This window comes from Nycticebus coucang, chromosome X (genome assembly GCF_027406575.1).
Source record: "Nycticebus coucang isolate mNycCou1 chromosome X, mNycCou1.pri, whole genome shotgun sequence".
Taxonomy (NCBI): domain Eukaryota; kingdom Metazoa; phylum Chordata; class Mammalia; order Primates; family Lorisidae; genus Nycticebus; species Nycticebus coucang.
Window position 1 is genome coordinate 101,732,672 of NC_069804.1, and position 22,884 is coordinate 101,755,555.

A 22,884-nucleotide genomic window follows, 5' to 3' on the forward strand; every position below is an offset into this window, starting at 1 on the left:
GTAACATGACCAAGCCAATGTATCTATGGTTTTGACTCAAGAGAAAAGTGGCCCTTGAAAAGATACGTGAATTATTATAATGATATTATACCGTTATATATATAGTATGGACATACTAACCCACATGGCCCTTTTCCTGCTCCACCTCTTCCCCCTGGCTATTCTGAGAAAAACTGAACTCTCCAATCTTCCTGCTCTGTCTTGAATTCTGAACCTGGTAAATGAGTTAAGAACACAGCTACATGCTGTCTTTAGCAGCCATACTTAATGCCATTTTGCCACGTGATACTTAGGAAGACAAGAAGTCAGAAATGGTGCTTAGGTTGTAGTTTCAAGACACTTTTCAATAACTTAATATCTTACAGTCATGTTATGTTTCATAAAATGTCTGATTAATGCATTTATAAAATGTAACGCTTCAGATATTTAAATTATTTAGAAAACTGAGTCTTCATTAAAAAATAAAATTTTGCTTTTCAATCTTCTAATTATCAATTTGACAAAGTAAATAATTAACTTTATAGTAAACTTGGAAACTTGGATCCTGTTTTTTGAAAAGTGTTTTTTTTTATTTTTTTTATGTTTTTGGCAAGTAATATTAAACAGAAAGGAAAATAGCATTGTTTAAGAAAGACTCTTGTGTGGTAAATGTTGTCCTGAAATGGAATGACTAGTTATTTAATAAAAGCGAAAGGCAGGGAAATAAAGTTTAGCATGTTTGTAGATTGTCTGTGCATTTTAAATAGAACTCATAAAAGGAAATTTATGAAATAATTTGCATGTGATCTAACTAACTACATAATGCCTTTAATACATTTTGGCCTGTGATCTTATTTGAACAAATCTTTTAAGTCTTTAATATTTAACAAACTTTCCAAAATCAAAAGTCTGGATTCAGTCTTTTTAAAATATTAAAACCACTGAAAGTTTTTTAAAAAAGGCTTATTCAATATATTAAAACTATATAAAAGTATTATCAAATATAATAGTTAATTTTCTATAAATTGTTTTATATACATATATTCTAATATTATAAAATAGTAGTTGTCTTAGTGTATGTTATCAGTAATAATTTTTTAATTAATCTCAGAAAATGTTTTTGTAACTTACTCCAAAGTTTATCCCTCAAGAAAAGTAACAGAAAAGTTAAGAAATTCTCTTGAATACCAAACTACCAAAACCATTACCTCTATGTAATAACCAATAGATACACTAGCTTCTCACAAATAAATATTTACTGTGTTAATATAGCAGACTTCAGCCTCCCATGCTTCTCATCATCAAAATGGCAAATAATTATCATATCAATTCAAATTACTTATTGAACCGACTAAACAAATAGTATGGGTTTGCCCCAATTGTTAAGTTGTCCAAGGACTTTCCCTTGAATAAAAATCTAACCCTTGAGGTTTACAAAGTAATGAACTATAACAAACAGATATTATGCATTATTTGTCACTTAAAAACACTTAAATGTATCCATGCCACATTTAACACGCATAGAGGATGTATCCACACCACACCATTAAATGGAAACCAGTAACACTTTTCAAAACTTCCTTCTTAATTGCCAAATTCAACATATTACAAAAGTACCTTACAACCCTGTAAGACAAGCCATTATCAAACATGCTAACTGCACTTTAAAAATTACATTAAAAAAGGAGGATATGGTTGCAGGAAGATGAGGCTCAGTGGAGAGAAAGAACATTGTGTTTAAAAGAGGAAGAGGTTTATTCCAGCTGGCAGAGTGTCAGCAGACAAGAGTCCAAAACGGCCACACTCCCCAAACAGCTATGTGTTCTCCTTTTTATCTCTAGTCAAAAACATCCAGCCCATGCATACCTTCCTAATTGGTCAATTAGAATCAAGCTGGAGAAGCGGGCTCAGGCTTTTTGGAAGAAAATGTTAGTTTCCAGGTCCAGGAAGTTAAGTTTCTATAAATTCCTAAGAGCTGAGTCACCACAAGGAGGATCTTGGCAGGCATGTCTTTGAGGTCTCCTTGAGAAGACCTCTGTTCTCTTAGGCCTCACTTTTTCCAGGTATCCTCTCTCAAAATGAAACCCATATTGCTCATCCCAGAGATATTATCACAAGGCCCTTATAATTATTAATATTTTTAATTGAAATCCTAATAATTTTTCTGCATGTCAACAGTATTTTCAAAATGCCTCCAAACCAACATGGCCCAAGGATCAATGAATGTTCGTGTGATCCTTAGATTTGACTCAATGGGAAGGACCTTTTTCAGTCTTAGCATGGTATGTATATGTTTCCACACCAACAAGACCTTCTTGGATCCCTACAAAAAGGACCAAACATGACCTGGAAGAATCACTTCAACCCACAGCTGATCTAGAAGTCCTTTCAATTGATGAATCTTCAGCAGAATCCATAAGTATTCCTGCCCCAAACACAAAGAGTGCCCCTGGTGACATGGGAATCACTTAACAAATTATTTCAACATGCTTACTCTCTTTCTTATAAGTCAGTTTGGCACTCTACCAGCACTTGAAAACAAGTTCTTGGCTTGTCTGAAGTTTCCTCTCTGACACAAAGCAGAACACATCTATTGGGCTCACTTACTAGACCACCCTTACTGCAGCCTGTGTTTGGGGGCGATTGTGAGCCCTGCCTTTACAGTAACAACAACACTTGAACTGGAGATCTTTTTGTGCATGTAGGGTGACAGTTGCTGAACCAGACAGACTGGATTTATTACCTCCATGTCTCTCTCTTTATTGGTAAAACTCCTATGTGTTTTTCTCTTCATTCATTTCAACCCTGTGCTAAGGTCATGCTTCAACTTTACTGATTATTCCACTAAACCTCACAATATGAATTTTGTGAATACTACTTCTGTATTAATTTCCTCTTTTGATAATGGTAATTGATCCACGCCAAATTCACCTCTTTGTATGCACTTTCCTGGTAACATTCATTGGGACCCATGCAGTGTACAACAACCTCACTTAGGTAATCTCACCCAACAAGTTTACCTTCTTAACTGAGGACCCTATGGCCATTTAACTTTAGGAAGTAAACCATTAAAGTTTGCAGAATAGACTCAAAACAGATCTGCCTGGAACAACATGTCCTTTTCAGGTCCTGTGTTTAGAGCCTATCTAAACAATCAATGTTACCCTTGTTATTCTAAACTCTGGTGAGTTACCTTACCCTTTTTTCCCCAAATTCTAAGACAAAATGTTATAAGTGCCACAGGCATGCTTTCAGTAAATTTAACAACTTCTTTCTCCAACAAAATCCTTGTTTGTACTACCAGCACATATGTATTCTTATTAGCTTCTTTTTCATTTCATAACACACTTTATACTTCTACCCTCTCATTCTCTACTCCTTGGTTAAATACTTCCTTTTCCCATCACAATGTTGCTACTTTGAACATCACCACTGTATTCATTATGAAAAGAAAAGTGGATGCCTGGGTTCCAGTTCATCTTGAACAACTCTGGCAAACAGATTCCACTTTACATATTTTTTTATTAAATCATAAAGAGGTAGATCATGCATAACATAAATGCATTTATGGGGTACAATGTGCTGAATTCATGTACAATTTGGAATCCTTATATCATACTGGTTAATATATCCCTCACCTTATTTACTTAATTATTGTGTTAAGACATTTATACTCTATACTTAGTAGATCTGACATGTACCCTCTCAATATGCACCATGGGTGTGATCCCACCATTCACCCTCCCTCCATCTGACATCTTCTCCCTCCCCCCTTCATCCTTGGCCATAATTGTGATCTATTCTTCATATGAAAGTGTGAGTGATTATAAATTGGTTTCATAATAGTACTGAAAACATTGGATACTTTTCCCTCCATTCTTGAGATACTTTACTAAGTAGGATATGTTCCAGCTTATTTTAATTGATGTATTAAAGAAATTGAGACCAAAAATATTCCTTGTGGGCCTTATCACTTTCTTAGTTTCTACAATTTTTTTTTTTTTTGTGGTTTTTGGCCAGGGCTGGGTTTGAACCCGCCACCTCCAGCATATGGTACAGGCGCCCTACTCCTTGAGCCACAGGCGCCGCCCATTCTACAATTGTTTTATGTGCTTCTGCATCAGTGTTATAGCTGCCTTAACTGAATCTGTTCAAACTTCTCATTTTGATACTCTGATGTATAATTACACATAAGAGTTCATATAAGATAAGCTAAGATTGACAGTCAAGTTATGCAAAGACTTTATGCCCTTGAGGATGGTGTTGAATGGCTTGGTAATAAACAACAAGCTCTACAAAGAAGTACTGCTCTTTGGTGTGGCTTCAATAGTACCAACATTTGTGTTACAGTTGTTCTTTACAATCGTTCCTTCTATCTGTGTGAACAAGTTAAGAATCATTTACATAGTGCCTTCAATGACAGTACAGCTCAAGATATAGCTGACTTATCCAACCAAATATATAAGCAAGCTATTGCCATCCAAAAGGCTAGCCAATGTTCTATTTTTGACACTTTAGAGAAAGATTTTCAGTGTTTATCTCCTTCTCATTGCTTTTCAGAATAAAATTAAAAAATGTGGTTTTCTTGGTACTCTCCTGATACTCCTCTTCATCATTATCATTACCTTTAGACCATGGATGTGTCATCTGACCCAACAACAGAAAAACAAAATGAAATGTTTGCTTGTGTTCACTTAATGATGTTAAAAACAAAATATGGGGATATGTAGGGGAAACTGATCCCTGGTCTTTAGAATAAGACTCATTTCCTGCTTAAGAGACCTGGATTATCATGAGAATGGCATATGAGTTGTGTGCGTGCAGGAGATCAGAAAAATGGGTTCCAAGAGGAAATGTGTGTGTGAGGTGTGGCAATAATAATTAAAGATTCTCTAGATTCCAAAGTTCTCTTGATGCAAGAGACACAGGTTGTGCTCAAGGTCTGTAATTTTGCAAAAACAAAGGTGGAAACATTCTATATGACTTTCTCTATCATCTCCCTAATCAGTGCTAATGTCAGGCAAGCAGATTTTGTCTACTTATTCCTGTTTCATGATAATAAATATAGACCCAAGGTTTACTTGGGATGGCTCCTCCCAATGTTTCTCAGCCACCACAGACTGTGTCAAGCCTCCTCATTCCTCACACCAAGACTCCCTCATCTGGTGACCCCAAACCCCTTAAATCTTCTCAGTATCATCACCTTTGTAATTGGAAGAGCTTTTGTGTACATCTGAGTAATGGTACACACCACTGTGAAGTTTTCCACTTAGGCATTCAAACCCAATATGGTCCACTTTCTTCCTGCATAGAAAATATCGATTGTTTTTGGTTTTTTTCTCAAGAGGCTCACTTTGCTCTTGAGACAGCTATGCCCTATCTGATACTGAAGCTTGCAGTTCTTCTGTTTCAGGTACCACTTTGTCCTCAGATGTATTTTCCACTTGGGAAGATACTACACTGCAGATTATGGTAAAAGCGGCTCATTTGATACAGGGCTTGGCTGCATAGATGAAGATATCGACAGAGTTTAATGTTGGCTGAGCTTCTGGAACACTGTCATCTCTGCATTGAACTGGTAAGGATTCAGACAGACTACTGACAAGACTTACAGGTGGTCTTATTCTACTATCAGTATTATTTTGTATTTGAAGATGTTTTTTATAGTGTACTGAACACATACCATTTGTACAAAGGTTTCCATAAATTCTGCAGCCAGTGGAATAAAGCATAGGCACTTGGCTGTGATTAGTTTCCTGAGCCATGTCCCTCTATTGCTTACCTGGCAGTGGCACTCTGCCTGAGGCACTGCCTGCCACCAATGGTTGTCTCTGCTGAATTTTTTGGTGATGTTTTTGAAAACTGAACATCATATGTAGGAAAGTTGTTACTGCGATAAATATATTATATTCCTGAAAGTATGGAACCTTTACCTTCTGCTAGGACTTTATTATGTAGCCTTGAGTAGATATAATCAGGAATTCAGCTTAGTTTGTATTTCAATATTGCTGTATTTACCAACATTGAATTCTGCTGATGCTAACTTTTCTCTCATTGTGCCACATTCTTCAAATTTTTTAGTGTTACCTTGGGTTTAGTATGATGACTAGTTTTCCAAAGTATTTTCTTAATATCTGCTTAATCCTCACTTTAATTTCTGTCTTTTGCACTGAGATTCAGAGAGGATCACTTTTTATCTCCATTCTCTTTTCCACCTCCAAGTGAAGTCTACTGCCACTCGTTATCCTGGTGAAATAGACATGGAGGGGGGGAATTCTTTTGTTCTTATTAAACTTCAGTTTTAGTCACTGTGTCCCTCATCTTGGCAATGGATCTTTTCTGTGATCATTCTCTCTTTAGGCCCAGCAAATATTTTTTTTCCCATTGTCCAGGGTTAGATATTTTTGTTTCTTTATTTTTCATTTTATTTTGTTTCATAATGCTCCTTTTCCCCAATTTCAAAGTGTTTTCATTTTTCCTCAAAGGATATAGACTTCACTGTCCTTCCCTGATAGCTTAAGGATTATGTTTTACAGGAAAAATAAAGAAGAATGAAGGTGAAGCTTTGTGCCTTTCCCATGACACTTGCTGTATTTCTCTCTCAGGCCAGCGCCAAGAGAAATAATTACTGAAAATACTTTTCTTATTCTTATTTGTGAACACCTAGTAAAGTCAGTGAAGAAGAGCATGTTAATGAACATGTATAAATTCTCTGTGTAGACACAGATTCTCTGTAACTCTTTCTGGTCTCCACTATTAAAAAAAAAAAAATAGAATTTGCCAGGCGTGGTGGTTCACGCCTGTAATCTTAGCACTCTGGGAGGCCAAGGCAGGTGAATTGCTTAAGCTCGTGAGTTCAATATCAGCCTGAGCAAAAAGCAAGACCCCATCTCTACTAAAAAATAGAAAAAAATGAGGCAAGAGGATCACTTGAGCCCAAGAGTTGGATGTTGCTCTGAGGTATGACACCAGGGCACTCTACCCAGCTTGAGACTCTGGCTCAAAAAGAAAAAACTAGCTGAATTCTCTGTAAGAGTGTCTGGAAGCATGTTTTCCAGGTAAGTAAATACTCGTGACTTTTCAAAAATTTCAAGTTGGTTTTCTATGCCCTCATCTTTATCATGGGTTCAAGACATACTGTGAATTTATGCATCGTCTGGCTTTTTCTCTTTTCTTCGTTCTCTTTCCCTTACTGTTCTTTTTCCTCCTGTACTCTCCTTCTTCCTTATGCTGTTCTTCCTAATACTTCTCTTCTTCCTTATACTTCTCTTCCTCATTCCATTACTCCTCCTCCTCCTCTTCCTTCTCCCCTTCCCACTTTTTCACCTTCTAAAGTAGGAGTGATGCTCTGTTCACCTGTCTATACTCTAAGCTGACATACTCAATCTCCTATTTCTTTTGTATTTTCCTCCTGAATATATCACTTGCATTCTAATGATTCCCAAATTTGTATCTCTATCACAACGTACATTGAACTGTAGACTCGCACATCCAACTGCCTAGTTAAATATCTAACAGATTCCTTACAATTTTTATTTACAAAAACAAACTATACATTTTCCCTATATAAACATACTCCTCCATTTAAGTTGTTTATGTCAAAGACCTTGGAGACATTGTTGACTTCATCTCTTACAACCCACATTTGATTCATCAGAGAACAATGTAATCTAAAAATTTGTATCCTCATAATAGTATGAAATAAAAAAGAAAAAAAAAATCAAAGATCCCCAATAATTTTTCTGTTCTCTTAGCATAAAACCCAAGCTCCTCAAACACACTATAACAACTTACATCATACTTTTACTTCATCCAACTCATACTATGCAACTCTCTTTCACTTGGCTTTCTGCATACTAACCTTCTCCCTGTTCCTAGAACACACCAAGCACACCCCAACTTTAAATGTTTCTACTTATCTTATGATTGCCTGGAGTATTTTTCCTCCATATATCTGCCTGTATCACTGCATTAAACACTTCAAATCTTTACATACTTGTCATTCTTTCATAATTTTCTCTGAATACCTTATTGAAAATACCTTATTTAAAATACCTTATTTTAAATACTTTAGATAAAGTATTCTGAGGGGTTCTTCTTACCCCTTATAATCCCTAACTTCTTTTCCTATTTTGAGTTTTTATCCTTAAAACCCTTAGTCACCATCCAGCAAAATAAATAAATAAATAAATATTTATATTATTTGTTTATTTGTTCACATCTTTTTTCTTTTTCTGCTAGAATGCAAACTTCATGAGAATAGGAATTTTTGTATTCTTGCATTCTTAATAAATAGAAGTATCTGGCATGTACTCGGTCCTCAAAAATATTTTTGAATGAATAAATTAATGAATATTAGTGAGTATGAAGAAAAACACCCAGAAGTGTGAAGAAACTGTGATTCATTAGTTTTTTTAAAAATTATAATTTTACTTTCTCTCCCCAAAGTTCTCATAATACTATCAATTTTCCTGAGTACCAAATTGTGATAATTCTTCCTGTGGAACTGTTCATTTTACTCTTAGCTGAAAGTTCAAATGTGGAATTATAAAATGAAAAAAAACGATGGACATTCTTCAAATTGATAATTTTTTTTGAGCTTACCCAATCAGAGAACTGAAGTTACAAGGCAATGAAATAATCTTAAATCTAGAAAGAGACAGTTGCTTACAAAGAAAAACAAATGGTTAATATTTTTATACTTGGTACAGAGGCCCTAGAAGCCAATAAGAAGATTTAAGTAGAAAAGTTTTGAGTTGCAGGCAAGATGGCTGACTGGAGCCAGCTTTCCACAGAGGCCAGTGTCCAGAAGGAGAGTTAAAGGACAGAAGTTTAGCAAGTAAGCTGATGGTTTGGAGATGAGCCAAGAGAGAGTGTTGAAGAATGCACATCAACCCTGCTGAGGTGAGCTGTGACCCAAAGCAAACAAGCACTAGGTACAAAATCAAACACCAGGTGGAAAGGAGTCCCCTCCCCTTTGAGAATGGTTCTCAGTTACTCTATTCAAACAAGCAAGCAGAGTTCAAATCACCTCCTGTTTTATCCCATGGGAGAGACCCTTTATAACCAGAAATCCTTCCTCAGAGAGGACCTACTACTAGTGTGACATGCCACTCTCCCGCCAGGCATAAAAAATGTATATATTCTCTACCTGCAATTCTGAACTCCCAGCACTTCCCTCTACTCTTCCTGTGGTCTGGAAGCCTGTCTCCCACAAAGTCCAGATTCTTGGGCTTTTTCTCGAGAGGTGTGGACAAGGCATGGGCTGTTTCAGGTCTGTGCTGATTCTGTGGCACGGGTGTAAATAGAAGATAGTGGACTGAGACAGAGAGGGAAATGGCACAGGGCAACAGTGGCAATGGCAGAAACAATAGGGCTCACACCCCTGGGGATGTTTTGGAGAGACACTCCTCACCTCTGTTGGCAACCAGAGAAATCCAGGCCTCTATTCTAGTGGCAGCCATTGGCAGAACAGATCTGGGATGGAAATGCAAGCCCCATGAATAAAGGGTATGCCTGAGGCGATACCTGCCCAGGCGGGGTGTGGCAGGGACAGAGACTAGAATGTATGTGTGCAGAGATCATATACTTTCAGGACAGTAATGAGTCAGAAGTGCTGCTTTAGTGAGTCTAAGAAGAACCTGGCCCCCAGGGGAACATATCTGAGAGAAAAGCAGGTGGGGCAACAGCACCAGCCCAGGGACAAACAGACACTGAGACCTGTGTGCAAGTACCAACCAGGGAGAGGCAGGAACTGAGAACTGAATGTGAGCTTTAACCATGCCCACCCCAACCAAGTGCAGCTGAGATAGAGGTGTCAGCTCCATGAGAATTGGCACAACAACAGCAGAATAGAGAAGGGCCGAGCCTCAGTTTCTTTTATTTTTTCTTTCTTTTCTTTTCTTTTTTTTTTTGAGACAGAGTCTTACTTTGTCAGCCTCATAGAGTGCCATGGCTTCACAGTTCACAGCAACCCCCAGCTCTTGGGCTTAGATGATTCTCTTAGATGATTCTCTTTCAGCTACTAGAATTCCTCCCTAGTAGCTGGGACTATGGGTGCCTGCCACTACACATGGATATTTTTTTGTTGCAGTTTGGCTGAGGACAGGTATGAAATCACCACCCTTGGTATATGGGGCCAGCACTGCAGAGCTGCAGTTTCTGTGAACTCAAACAGAGCCTTGCCTGTGGGAGAATGTAGCTGGGACAGAAACGCTAATTCTGCCAGAATATAAGTGGCAGCAACATCAATATAGGGCAAGGCTGGAACTGAGTGAACCACTCCAGCTTCCATTAAGCACCAGAGGTTGTCAGGGGCCAGTTCCCCCTGCCGGCTGGTAGCTGAGTGTGGCAGTCAAGCCGAGGAGACATAGATCTCCCTGTGACTCAGGCAGGCACAAACCCCTAGAGTATCTGCTCATTAGAGGGAACAGGATCACAGTCCTGAGGGATTATCAATGACTTGGTGTGTATGAGGTGTAAGGTGGAGAATGAGGCATCAACCTTCCCAGACTAAATCATTTGCTGGGCGGATCCTTCTGACTTCACAGAGCACTGGAGCAAGTCATGCTCAAGCTGCCAGCAGACTTCTGTTATCTAGTTGCTGGAGACTTTTTGAAATAAGCTGCTTGAGACTGGGTGCTGACTGCGACAATTGATTTGGAACTCTTGACTAGGGCAAATCCCCTGAGGACTATCCAAAGTGGTACCTGGGTGTGAGGTTGCGGGAAGTTTTGATTTTCCTTTTCCAGTTGTTGCCCATGGATGGTGGGGTTACTTAGTTGCTCATATTTCTCCACAGCTGAGACTTCAACCCAGAGTTACTCATTCACTAGGATTGGACAGAAATCAGCTGAAAGCAAGATGCCGCCACTTAGTCTCACCACATCAAGCAGATCTCTAGTGTCTCAGTTCATAACACTATATGGATCCTTTGCAAAGCTCTAGGGGAAAAGGTAGAGACACCAGTCCTAACTCTTGGGCAAAGGGCTGGTTAATCTTTATTCTTGAAGCCCACAACCCAACTTCACCTTGTTTGCTCATCTAGCCAAATGGTGTAAAAGAATCATGGGGTAGAATCAGTGGAAAAACTCAGGCAACAGGAATAATTAGAGTAGATCAACACCCACAAGGTACAACATGGCGGACACACCACAAGATCCCATTTATAAACAAATGACTGAGATGTCAAAAATCAAATTCATAACTTGGATTGCAAATAAGATTAATAGAATGGAGATAAAGTTGAAATTAGAAATTCAAGGAGCATTTCAAAAGTTGTCTCAAGAATTCAGTGAAGTCAAAGACAAAATCACTGAGGATTTTGACACATTGAGACAAGAACTTGCAGCCCTCAAAGAGCTGAGAAATACAGTAGAATCCCTCAGTAACAGAACAGAGCAGGTAGAAAAAAAGGATTTATGACATTTAACACAAAGCTTTTGAGTGCTTCAAAATGCTAAAAGAGGATGAGAAGTCGAGAGCAAAAACAGGTCATTCTCTCAAAGAGCTAAAGATAATTTGAAGAAAACTAATATTTGCCTTATAGCACTTCCTGAAGGCAATGAGGTGGATTTGAAAGGCCCTGATGGTCTACTCCATGAGATAATCAAATAGAACTTTGAAGACATGCCAAGAGATTCTGGAATTCACATAGCAGACAGTTTCAGAACCCCAGGATGACTCAACCCAAATATGGCATATCCCAGACACATTATAATTAACTTCGCCAAAGTTAACATGAAGGAGAAAATTCTGCAGGCAGCCAGACATGAGAAAACCATAACCTACAAGGTAAAGAATATTAGAATGACTATAGATCTCTCTGCTGAAACCTTTCAAACTAGAAGAGTGTGGTCATCTACTTTTTAATCACCTAAAACAAAATAATTTTCAACCCAGGATCCTGTATCCAGCCAAATTGAGTTTTGTTTATGATGGAGAAATTAAATACTTTAATGACATTCACATGTTGAAGAAATTTGCCATAACTAACCCAGATATCCAGGATATTCTTAGACCTATCCTCCATAATAACCAGTGCAGTCCTCTACCTCCAAAGTAAACTCATTCAGAAACTTTTGATGAAATTACAACTTCCACAGTGGGTAAAGGATTAAAAATATCCACTGGAATTTTGGAAAACTTGATACCCCAAATACTACCAGGCTTATCAATTTTCTAAATTTATGTGAATGGCTTAAATTGTCCTCTAAAGAGGCACAGGTTGGCTGACTGGATACAAAAACTCAGGCCAGGTATCTGATGCATACAAGAATCTCATCTTACCTTAAAAGATAATAGAGACTCAGGGTGAAGGGATGGTCATACATATTCCAGGCAAATGGAAATTAGAAAAAAGCAGAAATTGCAATTTTATTCACAGATACAATAGGCTTTAAACCAACAAAAGTAAGGAAAGATAAGGATGGTCACTTCATATTTGTTAAGGGTAACAGACAACATGATGAGATTTCAGTGATTAACATTTGTGCACCCAACCAGAATACAGCTCAATTTATGAGAAAGACTCTAGCAGACATGAGCAACTTGATTTCCTCCAGCACCATAATAGTGAGAGATTTTAACACTCTTTTGGCAATGTTGGATAGATCCTCCAATAAGGAAATCAGCAAAGAAATTTTAGACTTAAACTTAACCATTCAACAATTGGATTTAACATACATGTACAGAATTCCATCCTAAGAAAACTAAATACACATTCTTCTCATCAGTGCATGGATCATCCTCCAAAATTGATCAAGTATTAGGTCACAAGTCTAACCTCATAAAATGTTGAAGAATAGAAATTATTCCTTGCATCTTCTCAGACCATCATGGAATAAAAGTTGAACTCAGTAACAACAGGATTCTGCATACTCATACAAAAAAAAAATGGGAACTCAATAACCTTATGCTGAATGATAGCTGGGTCATAGATGAGATTAAGAAGGAAATTACCTAATTTTTGGAAAAAAATGCAAATGAAGACACAGATTACCAGAACCTCTGTGATACTGCAAAGGCAATCCTAAGAGAGAAATTTATAGCACCACAAGCTGTCCTCAAGAGAATGGAAAGAGAGGAAGTTAACAACTTAATGGTATATCTCATGCAATTTGAAAAGGAAAAAACATTCCAATCCCAAACCCAGCAGAAGAAAAGAAATAACCAAAATTAGAGTAGAATTAAATGAAATTGAAAACAAAAGAATTGAAATTGAAAACAAAATAGATCAATAAATAAAACAGTTGTTTTTTTGAAAAGTTCAATAAAGTATACAGTCTTTGGCTATAATAACCAGGAAAAAAAAAAAGAGTAAAATCTCCAATTTCATCAATCAGAAATGGCAAAAACGCAATAACTACAGACTCCTCAGAAATTCAAAAAAATCCTTAATGAATATTACAAGAAACTCTATTCTCAGAAATACTACAATTTTAAGGAAATAGACCAATATTTGAAAGCACACACCTTCCTAGACTTAGCCAGAATGAAATGAAAATGTTGAACAGGCCTATATCAAGTTCTGAAATAGCATCAATGATGTAAAATATCCCTAAAAAGAAAAGCCCAGGGCCAGATGAATTCACATCAGAATTCTATCAAACCTTTAAAGAGGAACTAGTACCTATATTATTTAATCTTTTCCAAAATATAGAAAAAGAAGGAATACTACCCAACACATTCTGTGAAGCAAATATTACCCTGATACCCAAACCAGGAAAACACCCAACAAGAAAATAAAATTCTAGACCAATATCTCTAATGAATATTGATGCAAAAATATTCATCAAGATCCTAATAAACAGAATCCAGCAACACATTAAATGAATTATACACCATGACCAAGTCGGTTTTATCCCAGTGTCTCAAAGCTGGTTCAATATACATAAATCTATAAATATAATTCTCACATAAACACAATAAAAACTAAGACCATATGATTCTCTCAATTGATGCAGAAAAAGCTTCTGATAATATCTATCATCCTTTCATGGTCAGAACACTTAAGAAAATGGATATAGAAGGGATATTTCTTAAACTGATAGAGGCCTTCTACAGCAAACCCACAGCCAATATCATATTGAATGGAGTTAAATTGAAATTATTTCCACTCATATCAGGAGCCAGTCAAGGTTTCCCATTGTCTCCACTGCTTTTCAACATTGTAATGGAAGTCTTAGCCATCAAAATTGGGCAAGAAAAAGAGATTAAGGGTATCCATATAGGGTCAGAGTTGACCAAACTTTCACTCTTCAAACAGATATGATTGTAGAATCATATCATGTTTCTAGAATCCCTGGTCTAGAAAACACCAGGGATTCACCTACAAAACTCTTAGAAGTGATCAAGGAATAGCATCTCAGGTTGCAAAATCAACACTCATAAATCTGTAGCCTTTATATATACCTACAATGGTCAAGTTGAAAAAACAGGCAAGGACTCTATTCCTTTCATAATAGTGCCAAAGAAGATAAAATATTTGTGAGTTTACCTAACAAAAGGCATGAAAGATCTCTGTAAAGAGAACTATGAAACTCTAAGAAAAGAAACAGCTGAAGATGTTAACAAATGAAAAAACATACCATACTCATGGCTGGGAGAAATCAACATTCTTAAATATCCATATTACCCAAAGCAATATGCAATTTTAAAGCAATCCCTATTAAAACTCCTCTCACATACTTTAAAGATCTTGATAAAATAACACTTAATTTTATATGGAATTGGAAATAACCTCAAATATCCATACATTACTCATAAATAAAAACAAAACAGGAGAAAGCACACCATCAGACCTCAGATTATACTATAAATCTATAGTGATCAAAACTGTATGGTACTGGCACAAAAACAGAGAAGTAGATGTATGGAACAGAATAGAGAACAAAGCCATTATTTGATCTTTGACAAGCCAATTAAAAACATTCAGTGGGGAAAAGATTAACTATTTAACAGATGATGGTGGGTGAACTGGCTGGCAACCTGCAGAAGATGGAAAATGGATCCACACCTTTCACCATTAACTAAGATAGACTCTCATTGGATTAAAGATTTAAACATAAGATATGAACCTATAAAAATACTAGAAGGAATTGCATAGGAAACACTTGAAGAAATCACCCTGGGAGAATATTTTATGAGAAAGACCCTTGCAGGCAATTGAAGCAACACCAAAAATACATGACTGGTATTTGATCAAACTAAAAAGCTTCTGCACAGCCACAAATACAGTAAGTAAAGCAAGCAGACAGCCTTCAGAATAGGAGAAGATATTTGCAGGTTATGTCTCTGACAAAGGTTTAATAACCAGAATCCAGAGAGAACTCAAATGTATTAGCAAGAAAAGAACAAGTGATACCATCTCAGGGCGGACAAAGGACTTGAAGAGAAATTTCTTTGAAGAAAACAGGTGCACAACCTACAGACACATGAAAAAGATGCTCATCATCCTTAATCATCAGAGAAATGCAAATCAAAACCCCTCTGAGATATTATCTGACTCCAGTAAGATTAGCCCACATCAAAAAATTCCCAAACCATAGATGTTGCCATGTATGTGGAGAAAAGGGAACACTTCTACATATAGGTGGCAATGAAAACTAATATGTTCCTTTTGGAAAGATGTTTGGAGATCACTTAGGGATCTAAAAATAGACCTACCATTTGATCCTTCAATACCTCTACTGGGTATATATCCAGAAGACCAAAAATTACTTTATAACAAAGATATTTGCACCAGAATGTTTATTGCAGCCTAATTCATAATTGCTAAATCATGGAAGAAGAACAAATTCCCATCGACCCATGAATGGATCAATAAATTGTGGTATATGTACACTGTGGAGTATTATGCAGCCTTAAAAAAGACAGAGACTTTACCTCTTTCATGTTTACATGGATGGAGCTGGAACATATTCTTCTTAGCAAAGTATCTCAAGAATTGAAGAAAAAGTATTCAATGTGCTCAGCCCTACTATGAAACCAATTTGTATCTTTCATATGAAAGCTATAACCCAACCATAGCCGAAGAGAGGGAGAAGAGGGAACAGGGGAGGATGGTTGGAAGGAGGGTAATTGGTGGGAACATACCTACAGTGCATTTTACAAGGGTACATGTTAAATTTACTAAGTGCAGAGTATAAATGTCTTAACACAGTAACTACGAAAATGCGGTGAAGGCTATGTTAACTAGTTTGATGAAAGTATTTCAAATGGTATATAATACCAGCACATTATACCCCTCGATTGCATTAATGTACACAGCTATAATTTAATTAAAAAAGAAAAGTTTTATTAAATCAGTAAATGCTGAGTGGGCTTAGTATGCCTGAGAATGTGAAGCCCCTGGTGACTGCTAAAATAGAGAGATTCATATTTTCTTGAAAGTTTTTCTCCAGTATTCACACAAAGTCCTCACAGGAAAGATCTGGGAAAAACATGAGAAAGATTTTCAGGAGGTATTTTAGGGAAGAAGGAATCAACAGCCTGCACTTTGTTCAGACTCATAACTTACATTCCCCCTATATTAAAAAAAAAACATTAAGTGATTAGTTAAGTATTGATTTGATACTACATTTTTAATATTCTTATAAGTTTTGTATAAATTCTTGATGTTTTATCAAATGAAAATAATCTGTTTCTTAAAATATTTCATTGGGCTGTTGAATGTATAAAGTAATCATCTATTTACTTCATGGGTGGCACCTGTGGCTCAAGGGGTAGGGCGCTGGTCCCATATGCCGGAGGTGGTGGGTTCAAACCCAGCCCCGGCCAAAAACCAAAAAAAAAAAAAAAAAAAAGTAATCATCTATTTACTTCAGTAGATACCATGTTTCCTTTATCTGGGCTATGTACACTTAGACACGGTAAAACAAAAGTAATTGATTTTCAGTAAAACTGTCATTTTTAAAATTAATCAATTATTTAAATATCAAATGTTTCTTTAAATATAATAATGTATATAGATATTCATTTTTCTGATTGTAATCTTACCTTTAATGTTGTGCATTCAGATGCAAACTGAATAAATGAATCTTGAATTAATTAAACATTTATTGAATAACTCTAAGATTATCATTTGAAAGATCCAGGTTTGTTTACTTGTTGAGTGATAAATGACCATCCATGAGAATGTGTGTCTTGAGCAATAGGGGTTTCACTGAACCGTACCAAGTGAAGAAAGCATTAAGACTATATTCCAAAGCGGTGTCTTCCAGAGGTAAAGTGGCATGGGGGGATTTTATGGAGTGGTAGAAAAATAAAAAGATGTGTCATCATATGTAGGGACTTAGTTTTTTTTTACATGTGTGTGGTACATTGCCATGCCCGCACACAGGTAGCATGTTATAGTAATGAAGCTATAACTTCTGCCACAGAAAAAAAGAGACTTTAATATGGTAATGATGAAAGTTATCTTGAGTTCATCTATATTCTTCTAGAGTCTGTGAGGGGCCAGTTTTATCCAGGTGAGTAGCCAAGGGCCTTGTAAACAAAGGGTGCATAACAGGTTGATCTATTTGATTGAATTCCTATATTCTCTGGAGACCTTCTCTTCCTATTTACAATATACGCAATATTGTGCTGCACATTGGTAGTATGAGCTCTCCAATTTCATAAATTGGTGAATGAATACACACATATACATATATATTCATGTAGTTAATTCATTTATAAGTAAATTTTCATATAAGAAGTACAAGTGAAGAACTCTGGAAGAATGGAGGAGAAAAATGTTGAGTAGCATTAATAAGGGAAAGTTTCATGGAATAGATATATTTTGAATTAGGAATTTGGGTAATATTTGGATAAGGTGAAGTCCTTTATCTCAAAATTAGACTAAAATCTTAAATGGATATTCAGATCTCATAGAGCCAGCTTATAAATTCAGAGTGAAATAGAACACATGTATACTATATTGTATTCAAAACCATGTTTTCTGTATCTATACTATATTTGGTTCATGTTATGGAAAACACAGACAGTGGAACCTCTTTTATAAGGAAGACTTTGTTTTTTATCCCTTGCTCCTAGAAGGCAATTTCTAACACTTTGGAATTTCCTGAATGATAAAAATGTCTTTGTTATTCATAGCCGGTCATCAGACCACAACTAAGTTTGTTAATGTGGTGATAGTGGGGGGGCCCTTAGAGAGCTGCAGAATGGATGTTGGCCATGCTGAAAAGTCCAATCATATAATTGGTGGATTGGGCCTTTGAGCCACATGAAATTATCCTGATCTTCCAACCTCCAGAAAAGGAAGGGAGTGGAGAATGAATGAGTTTAATCACAAAACCAATAATTTAGTCAATCATGCTTAAGTAATAATACTCCATTAAAAACTCTGGACACCTGAAATTTGAGTGAGTGTCCTGGTTGGTGAAGCACATTGATGTGCCAGGAAGATGATGCATTTGAAAACACATAAGCTTTGCATTTAAGATCCTTCCAGACCTTGCTTTACATATATTCATTTGACTGATCCTGAATTACATTCCTTATAATAAAATTGGAAGCAATATACCAGTAAGTATATTGCTTTTCTGAGTTCTATTAGTGCTTCTAACAAATTATCGAACCTGAGGAGATAGTAGGAACCCCTGGATTTGTGGATAGTTTGTGAGAGGTTCAGGTGACCTGGGTGCCCAGCAACTGTGGCTGGTGTCCAAAGTGAGAAGAACCCTGTGGAGGACTATGTTCTTAACTTGTGAAATTTAACTTAACTTTGGGTAGTTAGTATCTGAATTTCATTGCATTATTCATAATTGATGACTCCACATAATAAAAACTGCTCTAGGAAATATACCAAATAAGCAGTAGCTGAAGTAGAAGCCATTAGGAACAGAAAGAGAGAAATAAAAAGAGGTAAATTTTAATTATTCCTGTATTCTAATATGAAAAGTTACAGGGACTAATCCCCAAGTGTGCTCACCCACAGTCCAGTGATTGCTTATCTATAAAGAAATCTGTGGTTAATTGAATATTGCCTATAAATTAATTAGTTGTGGGATCAACAGTGACACAATCTATTACTAGACCTAATAACAAAATATATTACCTCTTAAACAAGTAAAATAAATGAAGTAAGCAATGATTGACTCTGAAATAAAAGAATTCAGTGAGACTGAAATGACTCAGAACTCTTTTTGCAATGGTAAAACTACCCTACGTTTTTCAGTTTTATTTATAGTGGCTGTGAAATCATATAGCATTAGTGAAATAAAATAATAAAATATGATTTGAATATCGCTATTTACCTTCAGCCAGAGCTCATACTTTGATGAATTCTCTGTTGGGTCAGTGATATATATTTAAAAGCCATAAGGTTTCAAAACAAAAAGGATCTAGAATTCTGAATACTTAATATAAAAGTAGAAAGCAGTACATTCTAAATGCTGTAGAAAATAAAATTTCATTCCAAGATAACTATTAATAGTAAATATTAAGCCATATAGCAAACATACTGATCTATTTGGCTTCCCTGAAATACATCAAATGCAACAACAATTTTTCATTTTCAGCTTCCAAATACCCTTCAGCATCTCTCTGAAGACTTATAAAAATGAATATGGAAATAGCATGATAAAGAGATCAATAATGCATACTCAATCTTTTCAAAAGCATTTCTGAAAACATTTTGTTATTTTGATTAATATTTTCAGTACTGAGAAACTATTGATATATTGAAGTATTTGTAACCAACAATTTCAACATGTGGCATTTTTGGAATTGGTGATTCTTTTCTATTGTTAGTTTTGCCTTTACTATGACTTCAACTCGCTTTTTTCTTTTTTTTTTTTTACTTAAATTGGGGAATGTATAAAACGGAGATATTTTAACATGCAAAATGGCACTGCTATAGAAATTCAAACTAAGTATGTTTTATGATATTTGCTTCTAATACTTAAAAATACTTTTCTTAATTTGGATTTCGTTTTATTATTTGATGATGAAGAATGAAATGAGAATTCTGTGTAATGTTCGGCAGTATTCAGTTGGTGAAATTTTTTAATCTAATTTCTCCCTCAATGGAATAATTTATGACAGAATAATATCATTGTCCATAGGCTAAAGAATTCATCAGCCTATTAGATATTCAACAATAAGTAATTTAGAGAAGTCTAATTAAACACTATAATTAAGCAGTATTGCTGTAAGAGTGTAAAAATTAGGAGACAGGTAGTGTTGAGAAAATTCATACAAAATGGTATTTATAATTTTAATGTCTAACCAATAGATGACACTAGAAGGTAAGAATTGCAAAGTTTTTTTCTAAGCATGGGAGCTGAATAGTTGCTTCATTTTATGTTAGTTATTAAATTGATACCTGATAAAACATGCTAATGGGTGAGCATAAATGTGGAGAAAAAGGAAAGTATGTGAAGAGTATATGCTATAACATACTTATGTATATATTTACACACACATATGTTAGGGCTACTTTTGCAGTACAGTCTAACCTAATAAAAATAATCAGAAGAACAAGGATTCAGAATAAACTAAAATACCTGATTATTAAAAAGTTACCTTTTCCTTCAGAGCTTCTTCATTTTAGCATATGTGTCTATGTTAGACAATGTAACAAGACAAAAATAAAACTGAAATGTGGTAAACATTCACAAAGAAAGGAAATTGAATTATTAAATGCACAAGGATAATTTTACTTATAATTATGAGGTAATATTCATTTGTTAGCTTAAGATAATTATAAATGTTGAAAAACAAAAGAAAAAAGACTAATTAGTCTACATCTTGAATGTGTATGTGAAATGCAAAAACAAAATAATTTCATGAATTTCCTACACATTATTATTTATTGGTGGATCCTAATTACTTGTAGGTAGACAAAGTACATGTTTAGGTTTGACAAGTATAGATACATTTGTAAATCACATTATTTGTAAACTCAAGTAAATAAAAGTGCAAAAAACAAAATAGGAAAGAAGAAGCATAAAGGGAACTTACTGACAGCCAACTAAGAACCAAACACTGTGCTAGGCAAATGTTTAGTCTTCAGGGCAACCTAATTTGGAAGAAGATATTATTATCTCTGTTTTCCAGATGTGTAAACTGAACCTCAGAGATTTTAAGCATTGTGCCTAAACTATGAAGTTAGTGGTAGAATTGGAGATTCAACCCCCCCAGATCTGTTGGAGGCAGAAGTTTGTATTTCTTTTGCTTAACCAGCATAGTTTTCAAAAACTCAGAGCCATAAATACTGGTCTACAGGTGTTGGTGGCTGGTTGAAAACATGAGGAGTCATGATTAATGCATTTAACCTAATATTTTCACATGCAACTTATCTCATCTTGCTAACTATAGAGCTACAATTATTTTAACATAAGAATCAAGTATTAATTCATTGGTAGGTAGAGTAGCCAGCCTGAAATTGCTAAAAGTTATGTTATTTGCATTTTAGTTTTGCCTCCACTACAAACAAGTTCTGTGTTCTTGTTAAGTTTAATTTTCTAAGACTCAGTTTTCTTGACATTAAAATGAAGGGTGTTGAAACACTTTATGTGGGCAAGACATGATTGCAAGAGGGACTTTACCTAACAATTGCAATCAGTGTAACCTGGCTTTTTGTACCCTCAATGAATCCCCAACAATAAAAAAAAAAGAGAGAAAAAAAAATAAAATCCTTTATCACTAGAAACACCATTGTTAATAAAAGAAAAATCAAAATTCCAATTTACAAAATTGATGCAAGTAGAATTTGGGAGGGTAGTCTTGCATTTCCAAAGCTCCACTTTGTCTTCCTTTGCCTCACAACTCCTTCCAATCAGTAGCAACTGAGATAAGTCCCTAAAGTTAGAAAATCACTGTGCTAGATTGAGATTATGGTTACATTCAGCTTGAAAATCATATGATTATATGATACTTGACTTTACTGAGTCAAAAATCATCAATCAGGTATTGGTAGAATTACCATCATATAATAATTTCTATGAAATGTGATTGTAAATGTAACATATTTTTCAAAACGGAGTTTATATATATTTTTAATTAATTAATTAATTAATTTTGCAGTTTTTGGCCTGGGCTGGGCTTGCACCCGCCATCTCCAGCATATGGGGCGGGTACTCTACTCCTTTGAGCCATAGGCTCTGCCCATTTTTTTTAATTTTTGAATTGGAGGAAGACTGTCAGGCCGTGCTCTGCTAGAGCAACTGAGAAATGAGAGTTAGTTGGACAGCATTTGGAAAGAGAGTTTGACTGGACCTGTGAGTTCAGGGTGAGCTGTATGGTGGCTGGGTTCTGGTTGGGGTAAGTGAACTGGAGCAGTGGTGCAGAGATTCAACACATCAGGCAAATTTTGCCCTTAGTGTGAGTCAGTTGTCAGGAGCCCAGCGTCAGCCGCTGCCAGAAGCTGTGGTTGTCCAAGACACCAGGATCCCTATTTCAGTTTTCAGTTCTCAGGAAAAAGGTGTTGAATGGATTGCCTGGGAGAGGGGACAAACCCGAACAGCATATAGCAGGCATATTTGAGAGCTGGCTGGAGCAGATTTGCCACTGGTTTGGCAACAGTAGAGACAACCCTCTGAAAAGGTCCCGGCAGCAAGGTGTTGGCCATGTTGGCAAGGTAGTGAGAAGGTCTGTGAAACTGGGCGCCCTACAGGAACATAGCCATTTTATTTATTAATTTATTTATTTTGGTCATGAATAAAATTCTATTAGTCCTTCAAAACATTGAGATAAGAAACTAAGAACACTTAACCAATCCTGTAGGCTGAAATTTAAATACAGACACTGGAGTGGAATTAAAAGAATAGGTACAGGAAAGGCACGAACAAGAATAGACAAAGAAGAGAAAAGCAATGAATGTGGTTTGGGTAGCATTGCTGTGAAGATTCTGACCATCTTTGGTTAGTTTAATTTGTAGGTACTTGCCTTTGGTGCTAT

The 22,884-nt window shown here is 35.9% G+C and overlaps 1 pseudogene; it reads right to left on the bottom strand.

Annotated features, from left to right (window-relative positions):
- Nucleotides 1–5,159: 5,159 nt before the first annotated feature.
- Nucleotides 5,160–5,744, bottom strand: LOC128578535 (AN1-type zinc finger protein 6-like; annotated as a pseudogene).
- Nucleotides 5,745–22,884: the final 17,140 nt, after the last annotated feature.